The 14,407-nt window shown below is 40.3% G+C and overlaps 1 long non-coding RNA gene across 1 annotated transcript in view; it reads right to left on the bottom strand.

Moving 5' to 3' along the window:
* Nucleotides 1–3,308: 3,308 nt before the first annotated feature.
* LOC125005693 overlaps nt 3,309–14,407 on the bottom strand; it is a 53,070-nt gene continuing 41,971 nt past the window's right edge. The window contains exon 3 of the long non-coding RNA XR_007112474.1: nt 3,309–5,904. This is a non-coding gene — a long non-coding RNA (uncharacterized LOC125005693). The remainder of the gene's footprint in view (nt 5,905–14,407) is intronic.

Here is a 14,407-nt window from a genome sequence, read left to right as displayed (position 1 = left end):
TATTCATGGGCTTAACTAAAAAAAAAAAAAAAAAAAGTAAATTTGTTAAATATTAAACAGAGCATTGCACACTGTATCTAACGATTCCCGAAGTTTCCGTCTATGTATTCAAATCCAAACCTCCTAATTATTCAGAGGCGGAAGCCACGGAAATTCTGACGGGGCTTATCAATGAGAAATGACATCTTGTTAAGTTAGGAATTCTCTTTGTGTTAGCAAGGTTTCTCTAGTTAATCTGGCACCTTTCTTGATCTGCACCGAGGCAATTGGAATGCACAGTGAGGAACGCCAGCCGTATTGAGCCAGCGAAGAACAATGAAAGAAATGGATATCACAACAGGCGTGTGCTTTCTAATCAATTCTCTGACTTACTGTTCAAAAAGTAGGATTGTACTTTTTTTAATGAGGACACAGGGTCTGAATTTTTTCTGGCTCTACCAACGTATCAAATTACGGCGCCAATGAATTAAACTTTCACTTTGACGTCACGCGGACTTAATTCTTTGTTGTGGAAACTGTTTGTTGTTGGTTTTCCAGACAAAAGCCAACAAATGCTGACTAGATCACCTATATCCATCAAACAGTTAAAAAATGTAGCAAAGCCCGACGCCGAGAGAAAGATCTTAAAGTTTGGTTAAAGCGAATCCTCGCTGTGTGAATCTACTTGACGAGGTATTATCATTATGCGCGTGTGCTCATTTATCTGCTCGCGGGTAAATGTGTGCTATCCAGTCATCACACCCCTGGTGCCCTGGCATTAAGCAGAAGGAGGGTTGAGAGGTCGGGTCAGGGGCAGCCGTGACCTCTCCGTCTCCACGGCGCAGTGTCATCCGTTGGGCAAGGCAAACAAACAGGCCTGGCCCCTGGGCAACGCGGGCTCAGCGGGGTGGCATTGCCAGGTCAGGATATAGCCTGGGACAGGACAGGGCTGGGATGGCAGGGCTCTGATAGATGCTGCTCATTATTTTCACCCCAGAAAACTGCGACAATTACAAACAGAGAGACGCCATGGCAACTAGGGTACGGGGTCACGGGCAGAGGGCTTTTCATCGCGGCGAACTCGACCGTGTTTGTCAACTCGGACCGCACAGGACTGCACGCTTGTGCGCTCGACAACACCGAAGCAAAGTTTTGAGCATTTGATTGAGCAGCGAACTTTTGTGGCACATTTTGCGCGATACAAAAAAAAGAAACTTTCGGCCAGTTAGACTCTTAATCTAAGTCAGCATTGGATATGCATTATATATTTAATACAGAAGAAAATCATGTGAGGAAAAAGAACATGAGCCAAAAAAGTATTTTTCAAAGAACAACATTAAGACCCAATTAGGACTGAGCCATTTTTTTTAAATTATGTGTATTGTAATACCACAGTTTTTGAATTGGCATATTTCCAAATTAAAGCATCCCTAAAGCTCAAGTGAACTTGTTCTGACCTTCTCACGAAACCTATAGGTGCCCCTATAAAGTGAAAACCCTCCAAAAACCAAATGCAACCAAGTCAGGGAACTGAATATGCCCACTTCTTTTCTGTGATTTCTTTGACCTGCATATTCTCCCAGGTTGTTTTGTATAATTTAAAGAGACTGTAAGAGAATGAGGGGTGTGTGTCATGATGTCTCTCTGAACTACATATATTTACTACTGAAAGTGAATTCTTTATGAGAGCGCAGATATCAAAGACAGCGGGATCAAAGAAGATTTAATAAGCTACCTACTGTTCTACGCAACCTGAACTTTCATGTCACGCATTTTCCTTGGCTTCTTCATTTTGGGCTTCAGGCCAAGAACCTGACACTAAAGGCAAGCAAGCAAGCATATGTAGTCACATTGTCATTCTTTATTCCTTTAATTTGTTAGTCTGTAAACCTTGTAGTAGAGAATGTCCCAGCGGCTGGCAAGTGCTGATTTTTTTTTTTTTTAAACAGTGTCAGTTTTATGCACCACGTCAACTATCTGCTCCTATTGGTTAGTGTGTGTGTGTTTATTTTTTTCTTCTTTTTTTTTGCTTTTGCTTTTAGTTGAGGTATTAATCGTGTATGTGTATATGCATGCACCTGCAGGCGGATACATTTTCTTGTTACAGAAGTTATTGTAGAGTGATTGGTGTCGAAACAGATTTTTGGAAAAGACATGATAGAGGCGTTTCATCATTTTCACACAGAACAAAGGAATTTTCAGGTCGGATTGATAACTTTGTAACCTCAAAACAGTTGACTTAAACGTGAGAGCAATTGTCATCATGAAAGTAAAATAGAGCAAATGGCAAAACAGTCACTTAACTTACTTAAGACATAGAAGTGGCAGCCTGATGGAATATGAGACTCACAATTAGGGCTGCACGATTCTGGAAAAAATGAGAATCACGATTATTTTGCTTAGAATTGAAATCACAATTCTTTGTCATGATTGTTTTTACAAAATGTTTATTGCACTGATGAATTTTAACAAAACAAAACAAGAAAAAAAATTACAAATAGTCATGCAAGTTGCCTTGCGGTGCTGCAACGAGGGCAGAACACACTTTGCACTGCACCTCAGGCCGTTTGTTATCATCTGGCTTAAATCCAAAATACTTCCACACCGCCGAATATGAACCTTTTTTAGGGCACGAGTTCGGTTCGGGTCTCTGGGTGACTCTCGCGACTACCACCAGGGGTTTCCTCGCAATCCATTTAACTCTCTTTACTGCTGACTTCTCTCTGCTTCTGCAGAGGCAGGCTTCCTCCACTGACGGAATCACGTGTTGTAAAGACGCTTTACTATAGGTCGAGGGAGGACCTGTGGTAAGCGCTTGAAAAAATGCGTAAAGAAATGGGAGCATTTGTTTGTGTTGCCGCTTGTGAAATAAAATGCTTAAGAATTGTTGTGTTTCGAAATGAGATCACGTGTATGTGTGAATCTAGATCGCGATTTTTTAACAATTTATCCTTTATCCATATGCAGCCCTATTCACAATCCAATGCTGTTATTAAAACCAGATTTGGATTTCAAAAAATGTGCTCGTTTGCCTTCTTGCCAAGGGTTAGACGAGACATTTGACTATGGCCAGGAGACAATTAACTTGCTTAGCTTCTCATAGTGACTGGATGGCCAACATATAGTGAATACAATTACAGATTTTTTTTTATTTAGTTATTTAAGGCAGTGAAGTGAGTATTAAGCCAAGAAACAGAAAAGTGTGTCAAAAATTATTCACAGCTTCAAAGCTTGAAGCATTCCTGTTATCGCTGTTCCGAGCAACCAGGAAGACTCCAGGAAGTCAATGAGCCAGGGCAAGACATAATCCAACACATGTCCTGTGTTATATTATTACATGAGGCAGAGCGAGTCAGTTAACGGTTTCTCACACCGGCCTTTCCTCAGATCTTTAACCGGTTAATTTTTACTGTATTGTGTGGAGGACATTTATTTCTTGACATTTATTCTCTTCTTTGTTATTCATTTATTTATTGCAATAGACGGGTGATTTCAGCTACAATATTAACTCATTTATATGTCTAGGATTTGCTAGTCTAGGGATAGTGACATAAAAACTGCTGCGATTTCATGCATTTATGCTGACAAGCAGAGAAGCACTGGGTTCAAGGGTTCATTGTATCTGAATAATTGTTTCAACTCCACAGATAAAAACACGCAAAAAAAAATGATTCACAAATGTTTAAGAGAGATATCGGGTCAAAAATATATAACCGGGAATGTGACCCATGTAAACAGATAGAGGCCAGAGCTGAAGCAGTCACTGAGAAAGAGCTTCAAAGGGGATGAAGAGAGGAGAAGAAAACAAGTAGAAAGGTCAACTATAGTTTTGAATTCTCATTTTTTAAAATACCAGTGCACACAGTTTAGTCTACGAGGCATTGTTGTAGAAAGGGGCCTTTGTAATTCAGCTGTGTAGACATGGCTTGTTATTAGGATATCCATGACAACGGACCACAGAACTTCACCTGCAATAACATCTCATTATCTTTCGCTGTTACATAAGAGACTTTATTTTCTCGCTGTAATTTGCCGTGGACCACATTGTTACGGTGATTACAGAATTGTGGCTCTGCAAAAAAATAAAAAAAACGGGTTTATTTATATTCATTTAGTGTGGATTTAAGAAGCTGTCATCGTCCCACTAAACGATTCCCTTATTTAAACTAAAGTACAAAGCAGTTCCACAGACGTGTGTCTCAGGTTAATTAGTGGTTCTAAATCGGCCATATGTGTGAACTGTCTCTCTGTCAGCCCTGTGATGGACTGAGTTTACTCTGCCTCCTGCCCATTGCCAACTTGGATAACATATGATATGTGTTTTCAAAACTTAGAATCATTGTAAAGATTCCACTATGCCTGCCTGCCAACAACAACAGGAGTGTATTTGACACTGTATACACTGTGTGTTTGTCACTCTGTATAATTTTAAGTCAGAACAGCAGAAAGCGTGTTTTTCTAAGTAAGACCGGTTTGGAAATCATCAGATGGCCAAAATTTCTATGTGGAAAGTACAGCACTCCCCTGGATGATGCACTTAATCTAATCTTTTGGGTCCCATGAGGTGGCGGCCCCCTGAGAAGGATCCTCGCAAGACACTCTGATGTCATCGAGTCCCAGCTCCGTGGCGCTGTGTGTTCAGCGCCCTCCTCCCAAGAGGATTACAGCGGCTCACCGTACTGCTGTGTGTGTCAACGCGTGTCTCGCGGCACCGACACATAGCCACCGCGCCGCAGCGCGCACACGGCACACTGTATTCATCATTATGCCGAGGATGCGCCGCGAGGAGGAGGCGACACTGCAGCACAATAATGCAGAGCAAGTTCTCCGAGGTGAGCTGCATATGCAGTGGCATGTGTTGACTTTAGAGCACAAAAGTGCAGCTGAAGTTGCGGTAATAAGCCTCCCCGCTGAGGACGCACGTGCTGCTCCGAGAAGTCAAAATGCTAATGTTTTCAACAAATATCTACACAACATGCAGGTTTCATGCTTTCCTCTCTCACGCGGTATCTTACGCGATTCGAAAAGCAACAGCCAATTACAAGGCGGACGTCCAGTATATGTAGAATATGCTGAAATACATTCTAACAACTTAGACGACAAGCTGGCCGGTTGCATGGGTGATTAACATTTAATGTTAATGGTAGGCTTAGGTTCAGGGCAACTGCTCTGGGGCTAAGTAATGATAATAGCAGAGTCGGCCGCACCACATATGTAATAACGCTGTCTGCAAAGCGTGATGTGATGATCGTGAAATTACTACTCTGCGCCGTTTACGGAACATTCAAACAGACAGTTTTACTGTCAAGCCACCTGGTCACATCGGCATGCGCACGCTGACGTCGTTCACAGGGAAATGGAGCCGAGTGTATGAAAGAATAAAAAAAATAAAAATACAATGACGTTACACAAAGAAAACATTGGCAAAAAGGGGGGATCCAGCAGCACAACAAATAAAAACAAGAGTGAAAATGTACAAGATGCTATTATTGTTTTGGAACAATGCTGAATTCAGTCTGAATCACCGAAGCTGTGGATGATCAGACGTGGTCTTCATTTATTAAGCGGTGTTTACTGAGACGATGAAACAACATCATCAATCATTCTTAAAGACGAGTGCTCCGATGGGGAGAATTAGAATGCATTACAGATGTCACGCATCATCAGGCTAAACATCTCATTTCCACCTCGCTGTGCGCCGTGTCTGCTCCGTGTCTGAGGCTTGGATCTAGCTCCGTCTGCGGAGCATTTGTGTGTGTGTGTCTCTGTGTGTTTACGGTTAAGTGCTCTTGTGGCCGTTTCTCCCTGGGGCAAGGTATCCATCACCGTCCAAGCAGCTTCTGACTGGGTATGGCTGAGGCCCTCAAGCTCACTCCGGTCCCCTCAATATCTCCCCTGGGGTACCTCTATGTCAAGGGATACCACCTGCACCAAACACACACACATGAACTCACAATACAAATCACTGTGACCCTAACACTCCTCTAATGCCCTCATTAGGTGATTAGTCCCAGAGGTGGGACTGAACTAACATTCCCCACTCCCAAATATCCAACTTTGCCTCTGGGTGTAAGGCTGGAATAAGATGGGGATACCACACACACAAACAGACAATAGGCTGGCATTTATATATTGTGGTTGCCCTGTCAAAGTGGCAGTCATTTGATATTGTTTCTATTTATTTGTTTTATATGTACGTATGCTGATATGCCACTGTGATGAGCTCCTGCAATTTTGTTGTATTACTAATACAATAAAGGCACATTCTGTTGTATTTTCTTATATTGTGTTGTACCGGGTAAACTGAGAGCAGCTCACTCCTGCTGCCTTGGTTTTCTCATCTACTGTGACATTAATAGCAGCTACACAGTGCGAATGATCGCTCTGGTGAAAGATTATTAGGTATACAAATTTAAAACGGTTATTATTCTATAACTAGGGACCCCTAGGGGTTCCGGGGACATAATGCAGGGGGAGGGGTCGCAAAATCTTTGGTTGATTAGACTTTTATTTTCATTTATTTATTTATTTGTTTTTTTAATTTTACCCCACAAATTTAAAGAGAGCCTATTCAGTTCCCAGATGAAATCCGATGTATGTATGAATGTATGTTTATGTCAACTATGTTTATGCTTACAGCAGCTGCATGGCCACCCTACTGTTGCACATGTTTAAAATTAAAAAAAAAATATATATATATATATATATTTGAGCCTGTGCATTAATTGAATAGCTTAATATTCAATGCTAAATTATGATAATATTGTGTATTTATAAATAGCACTAGTTTAATATAGAACACATATAGTAGGTAGGGGGTCCCTACTTAATCTTTCCATCAGTTTGGGGGTCCATGGAGTGAAAAACACTGAAGACCCCTGGTTTAAAATAACCAAATGCATGACTTGGAAATGACATGCATAACACATTTTGCAATGTATCGCTTAAAAAAACGCTCCAAAAAAACAAATTGTAGCCTATTTTAGGTATATTCTGGCTAAAGAAGCTAAAAGTTGAATTTTAAAAATGAAAAACAACGTCCTGCCCAAGTCATAGTATGAGGTAGAATTACCAGTAGGCTTTCGAACTAATCTCCCTATGTGTGTGCGCACGTGTCCATATATCTTTGCATGTGTGCTCAACTTCATGCATAGTGCATGCTTGGTTGGACAGGAGGAGCAGTTGGACTATCCATATCCCTCCATGGTTATTAATTCATCCGACATTCCTCCAGCCTGGTGTGTCACAAACAACAATAGGCTGTAGAAACCCACCACAAGCACCTCTCCAGGAATATTAAAGTCAGTGGCTTTGCCGTCATAATTAACTATGAAATATTGATGTCTATAACTTCTTCTGTGGTCCCTGTGAGCGAGCCTTTAAGACACGCTGGGAAATGGAGAAACTGTATGTGTCTGAGAGCTTGCAAACCTGAGTCACCGATGAATAATTGACAGCAACATAATTAGCTTGGTGCTCCATTGTGTTAGCACATTTTCCACACATCCTACAAGCATGTTCTGCTATGAAGAAAAATGTCAAACACCGGCACAGAGAGATCTCTGAAGATGTATAATTAAAATTATTTGAAAATAGCACAAATAGTACGATCAAATAATCATGATTAAATGGAGGTTGTTTTCAAACACAGCAGGAAGGACCATCTGTAGAAATGTGTGAACCTTGGGTTTCAACTCTTTCATGTATCCTCACTGAAGAGACAGTCTTACATTATGATAATTCCGTAACTCACATACTGTTTGATGCACTATACTAGGGTTGGGTATCGTTTAAAATTTTTGATACCAATACCCTTAAAATGATTTTTTTTTATTTTTTTACTTCATTCAATATTAATCATACAATTAGAAAGCAATCATTTGTTTAAATGTCACCACTCCTCCCCATTCAAAAGATTTTTACACAAATACATTTGAATGTGATCATTACTGTACAAACCTGTACTATAAAGTCTACTATAAACATCACAACCATGAACTAATATTCTCTAACATGATGAATCACCTCATCAAACACAGGGAATCTAGAGTTGATGATTAAGTAAAAATGAGTGAAAACCGCAGTGTCGATACTCTGTATTTGGTTGTTTTGAGTACTGATAGCCAGCTCTACACTATTATTTTGGATAAGTCAATTTATCTTTCACTTATCCAGGCTGATGCAGAGATGATGCAAGATGCAGAATCAAATGAATAAATAGCTAATCCAAACTGAAATACCATGACTGAAGTGGCTGTAGAGATTTTTTTTTCTGATATTGAGTGATGAATTCCTTTTCTCATTCTTATTTAGATTTAAGTCATTATTTTCTTGTTAATGATCCTTTCATGTGACCCCGCGTTGCAAAGCAATTTGTAAAGCCTGTTTCCATATCAGCCCTATAGATTAATCATTGATCACCCAACATTTTAAAATGATGATTGAGACATTACTGATGGTTTACAGGTACATGTGATTAATTAGTTGTGCAGGCACTGGATCAATCCATTTATTAATGACTGTGGGAGTGGACCTGACAATTATGCATTTGTGCCAGTTGCCACTAACTTATTTTGAGATTTATAAACAGAATCTGGTGCACGTGACATTCTATTGTTCTGCTCCTACGACGCACAGTTGGAAAACCAATGGCTGAAAGTAGCCAAAACCTTTGTTTGTCCAAGAGTATTTTCTCCACCAACGCCTTAACCATGCAAATCAGTGCAAATTATTGCATCCAGAGAGGTTACTTTTTTTAACATGTACTGTAGAAGTGGCCGTTAGCATGTAAAGAAGCTGTTTTCACAAGCCCATGCCATTTTTGCATTTGCCTGCCGTAATTACATTTACCAAACTCCATGATTATTTTGACAGCTGTGAAGTCAAACTTCTGTATATTCTTGTGTTACGGTTATTGCACATTATGCTTTGGGGATTGTTCCCCAAACAGTTTAATTTGAAACAGATCAAATCATTTACCAAATTTTATGCAGTCAATATTTCAATATCGGCATGAAATGTGTCGTTAAACCAGACACCAGGCTGTGCATATGACCATAGCGTCTGCGTACTCTTTCTAGAAAGGGGTATACTGGATAAAAACCAAGCTTTTTGGAGGCTGCGTCTTATCATAACATTTCATATACAAGAAAGTAAAGATAGCTTTACCATACCATCATACCATGTGATATTTATTTTATTATTTTTAGAGGAAAGTTAACGAAAATGGTTGCATCCGTCATAATGGAGCATCAACTGAGATACGATCAATTCTAATGATGACAGGATCGCCTAGTAATCTGAAAGAGGAAAATTTATGAAAAATCACAAGTGAGTCGCTGGAAGCCCATAGATCCGCAGCTAACCGAGAGCTGTCTGCTCAGTACCGTCCTCATGCCATGGAATAAAATAATCCCTCTCATCTGCTCGGACTTGTTAACAAAGCTGTCAGCTTGCTTTTACAACCAAACAGGCCTCAGTCAGACCCTCTCCCTGACAGTGGAGAAGGAGCAGAGTCTGTGCAATGCTTCAAACAGCAGCAGCAGTGCCCCCAGTACCAGCGCGCACACACTCACACACACACACACACACACACACACACACACACACACACACACACACACACACACACACACACACACACACACACACACACACACAAACCCCGCTTCCCGCTTTCTCTCTCGTGTCGACTAAATGTCAGTTCTTCTGACATACAGCCTTGTTTGCAGCCAATGATTACCTCATAGCTAATTAATCCTGATTCAATCAATGTGAACTGTTCCGATATTGTGTGTGCGTCTGTGTGTTTATGCTGCTTGTAAATGTGCGAGTGTGTGTGAGAGAGAGATGGAGTAATCAGAAGGGAGGACCAGTAGGTTAGATGATGATGGATGGCACTCAGTGAGAGGCCTGTTCTAATCAGCAGGACCTTTTCCCTGTGGTAGAAGAGGTGGCAGCAGAGAGGATGGGGAAGGCTGATTGACGGTGGATAAGTGTGTGTGTGTGTGTGTGTGTGTGTGTGTGTGTGTGTGTGTGTGTCTAGTCTTGTTTTTATTAAGTCATGGGGGTGAATTTTTCATGGAATACCAACAGTCTGGGGCAATTCTTCTTTTAGGGCCCTTTTTGGATGATCCCCACTACGTTTTGAGCTGGTTGAGGTGGTTATGGGGTAAAGATTACAATAAGGTTACGGTTGTGGTTAGGGTCTAGGGGGCTAGGGAATGCATTGTGTCAATGGATGTGTGTTCTTGTTTTTATAAAGTTATGTTTTTATTAACTTTTTGACGGTTAACACATTTTAAGACCTTGTTATAGAATGAGGTTAGAATTAGGTTAAGGCAGTGGTTTCCAAAATGGGGGCTTTGTCAGGAACCCAAATTCAAAAAATTATTGTTTTACATGCGACAGTAAAACGATATGAAACGCAATTATAACAAATACAACTGCACACAAGTCGTAAAGATAGGATACTGTATCATACGATTGCAGCAAAGAAATAGAAATAAGATAAAAAAGAAATCAAGTGGAACTGATGTGACATTCACTGTCCCCACCACGCCCCCCAGAGCGGGTCAAGTTGCAGATCAATTAGTGGCAAAACAAGAGAAGGAGAGAGAAATAAACACAAGTGACACAGAAAGAGAAAAAGAAAAGAGATAGGAAGCTTACAGGAAAAGATTAGGAACCAATGGGTTAGGATTAGGGTTAGAGGTGGGGTTGGGGTTGGGCACTTCCTAGAGATGCTTAGGATCCGGTTAATGGGCAAGAAAATGTATTACATCCATGGAAAGTAATTTTAAATATAGAAACCTTAAGAAACACATTTCAGAAATTTTGTATATTTAGAAAAATGACCAATCACACTCCGTATTTTAAAAGACACAATTAAGAAAGCAAAGTAAAGGTAAAGAAAACACAGATTTTTGTACAATGTTTGCCTTCTCATGAAAGTGAACGCCACGGATTAAGGCTCTGACGCCCCTTTCTGTCCCAATTCTCTCCAAAAGACCACGTGTCAAAGAGTTGCCGTTACTTTGGCATGCGTACTGAAGACAAGCTGCATCTAATAGCTGCTCCTTTTTATAGTTTCCCCTCTGCACTGCACCAAACCACAGAGGGTCCTGGCATACATCTTATATCAAACAGCCAAGGCCAGGAGAATTAAAGAAGAAAACATGTTTGTTGTCTCCCTTCCTCTGTTCATTAGCAGCACTCGAGGAACCGTCCCCAGGTAGTCTCAATTTGGCTGTTTTCTGGAGTGACTTTAGAGAAGTTTTACCGGTGGCATGTTTTAAAGATCATTTGTAGATATTCAACACAAACAAACCAGCCTCATTTAAAATGTTAGGGCACAGTCTATTTGCGGGTCTTGTTTGCATTTGAGGAAACATGGTGGCGTAAACATGTTATAAATATATGAGTGCACTTATTAATGTGGGATTTTCTAACATGATTAAAAGTAATTAGTTAACAAGCATTAATAAGTTAAGCAAAATCTGTCGCATTGCCTCTTTCACGTGACACTGAAGGGGGATAAAAGCCTGACCCAGATATACTGTAAATATTAAAAACTATCTTCTCAGACAACTTGTCAAATGTTACTGAGGGATGGACGGATGGAATTTGAAATGTCTGTCATTATTATGTATCATGGTGGCAACAGCATGATAAATAATTCCACAAGGTACAAAAATAATGACGATCCATAGAAAAAATGATTTTTGTCACACAGAGGAAGCTTTGTCTCTACCGTACTCAACATTTTGTCAGAAGAGGTTGTTAGAACAACAAAGAAGCGAAGTCAAGTAGTTCAAAATAGCAACATTTTACGTTCACAAAGGTTTAGCACACTACTTAAGATACATTACCCAAGTTAAAGTAACAAACACAAGAGCATAATTAATACATAGTTGGGTTTGCACCTTATTATTTAAAAAAAAAATGGCTTTTTTATCCCGTGATTCTAGTTACATGGACCCATCACACATGTAGTTTGTAAATTTCCCCAAGGTTACAAACGGTCCTAATTTGAATAGTGTTTTAGGTGGAAGTCATCATTGAGTCCATTTGGTGTCATGGTGTTTTATTTGACATTAGGAGTTAAGCAGTGGGGCAGTAGGTTATCTCACAGGTCTTGTCCCATCTGTGTTGAGTATCGCAAAATATGTTCAATGTGACATCTCATTTAAAAAGGACTCGACAGCCAATGACTTTGCGTAGACTCTAGATTTGCAATTTTAATAATATTCACCTCCAAGACACCGGCAATATAATTTATCCGTCAACTATTTAAGGAAGGTTGATTATTTCACTCTACACCAATTGATGCAAAGATACTATGGTTACTACTCGTTGTCCAAAATGCTGCTGTCTACCTGTATATTAAGAGAGTGAATGACTGAACATGAGAATAATTTTAGATTGAGCTCTACTTCTCTTGCAAAAAAAAATTACCCGATCAACATATATGATGGTTGACAGTATAAGATTCACTCACAGACAAGAAAACATTAAAAATCCATAAGTTTTTCTTTTTTATCTGATCATACACACTTTCTCATGTTACAATGCGTGTTCTAATTATTAACTTAAATAATAGTTTCACCATAGTTTAATGTAACATGCGTACTTTAGTATTCCTTTTGTATCTTCTGCTACAAAGAAACAGATACCAATAATTTATCGGATACCAATAATTTATCTATTAACCCGCTGTCTAAGAAAGTTTAACCTTTTATTCAAACATGATTTCATAACAGTTTCATATGAAATTTAAGAACGAAGGAAGCATTTCAATTATTAAGTTTTACTCATGACGATACTGTTCAACACAAAAGTTAAGATTCACCATCATTTGATGGACATTTTGTTTTTACTGTTAATATTAAGGCAGATTGAGACTCTTTTTTTAAGACTCATGACTAAACATCTAAGACAATCTGTGGTTACTGAGCTTCTGAAATGATCATGATCACTCTTCTCCTTGCGCGTACCCACTCTATTCTCTCTTTACTGAATACCCCTGCGGTCATCTGCCTGATGCATGATGACATATGTGGCAACAGAACAGAGTCTTGAAGAGTGTGAAGAATCTTTTTGGATCGGTGCGCATTTGCGGTAATGTGTCACAAACCGCGTTAGTGGCGCTTGTGTGTAGCATCACCGGGATCAAAGGAAGTGACACACACTGCCAGTGATGATCAGACTGTCGCAATTACCATTCATTAGGTAGAGTAAAAAGTACGGGGATGTTTCAACACCCGCTCTGCTCCCCATGGACCAGGTTCTGGAGGTGGCCGATTACGCGCACACGCACTAATCACCACGGTCCCAATGCTAACGCACGCAGAGGTCTACGCCCACGCGCAGCTATTTGCGCATATGCAAGCACACTGAAGCATCCACGAGCGTAGTACGAGAGCTGCACAGGTGGTGCCTCGCATGAGGTCTGCACTCCACATCAAAAAGACACCTCTGACATCTCAGATCGCTCACAAATGATGATGCACAAAGATCTTTTGCCACTACAAAGGCAGAACAAAAGAACTGACATGAAAGAGAAGTCAATAAACATAAGGCGTTTAATAAAACATTTTTTTTCCTGCTGAATTCACTACAAAGGTTTTTTTTTTTTTTTTTTTACCATTTTTTTCTCCTCTCACATGACAAAACAAAAAGAAGTGTTTCATATGACTGAGTCACATGACCTGCTGGAGTATGGCGGCAATCCAGTCTCTCTCCATCAGGACGGGCCTGTCCTGGTTTATACCAAGTGAAGTCAACACGGTCAACAAAGAGACATCAAAAACATTTATTTTTATCTAGGAGACAGTGGATAACATAAAAGCCTACATCACACACACGGGAAACTGAAATCTCCCTCTTCTACTGTAGCTGGCACTCCAGTTTGCTAATTTGTTTGCTCAAACAGTCATGTGACATGTGAGAATTCCCTGTTGCAATGACACATATGCACAGGCAGATACTGTGGCTCGTGGCTCGTACTAAATATGACCAGTGTGAAAGTATGCAGCACTCAATCTCAGAAGGAAATACACACACACAGACAGACACACACACACACACACACACACACACACACAAACTCACAGCAGCTGCACAGAGAGCATGTGTCCGATGCAGAGGCGGCTGAGTGAGTTGGAGCTGTGGCTTACAGATGTTCAGTGTCCCACAGCAGTTGTTGGAGCTACAGTGAAGTGTCAGCCCAGGAGGACGGAGAGCCGAGGCACAGCGGCACAGAAACAGAATGGAACATGAGGTCACTCTCAAAGCCTCGCAGCCCAGAGCACCTCAAACTTCTGGCAACGGCAACAGACTGCCAGCAAGCTTCAGTCACCACGAGGCACATAATCACTAATGCATGTGTAAGTTAAGTTATACCAGTTTGGCATACAAATACAAAATA

The sequence above is a fragment of the Mugil cephalus genome, chromosome 3 (assembly GCF_022458985.1).
Source record: "Mugil cephalus isolate CIBA_MC_2020 chromosome 3, CIBA_Mcephalus_1.1, whole genome shotgun sequence".
NCBI lineage: Eukaryota > Metazoa > Chordata > Actinopteri > Mugiliformes > Mugilidae > Mugil > Mugil cephalus.
The sequence above is the reverse complement of the archived record's forward strand: the minus strand, read 5'-3'. Positions and strand labels throughout refer to the sequence as shown.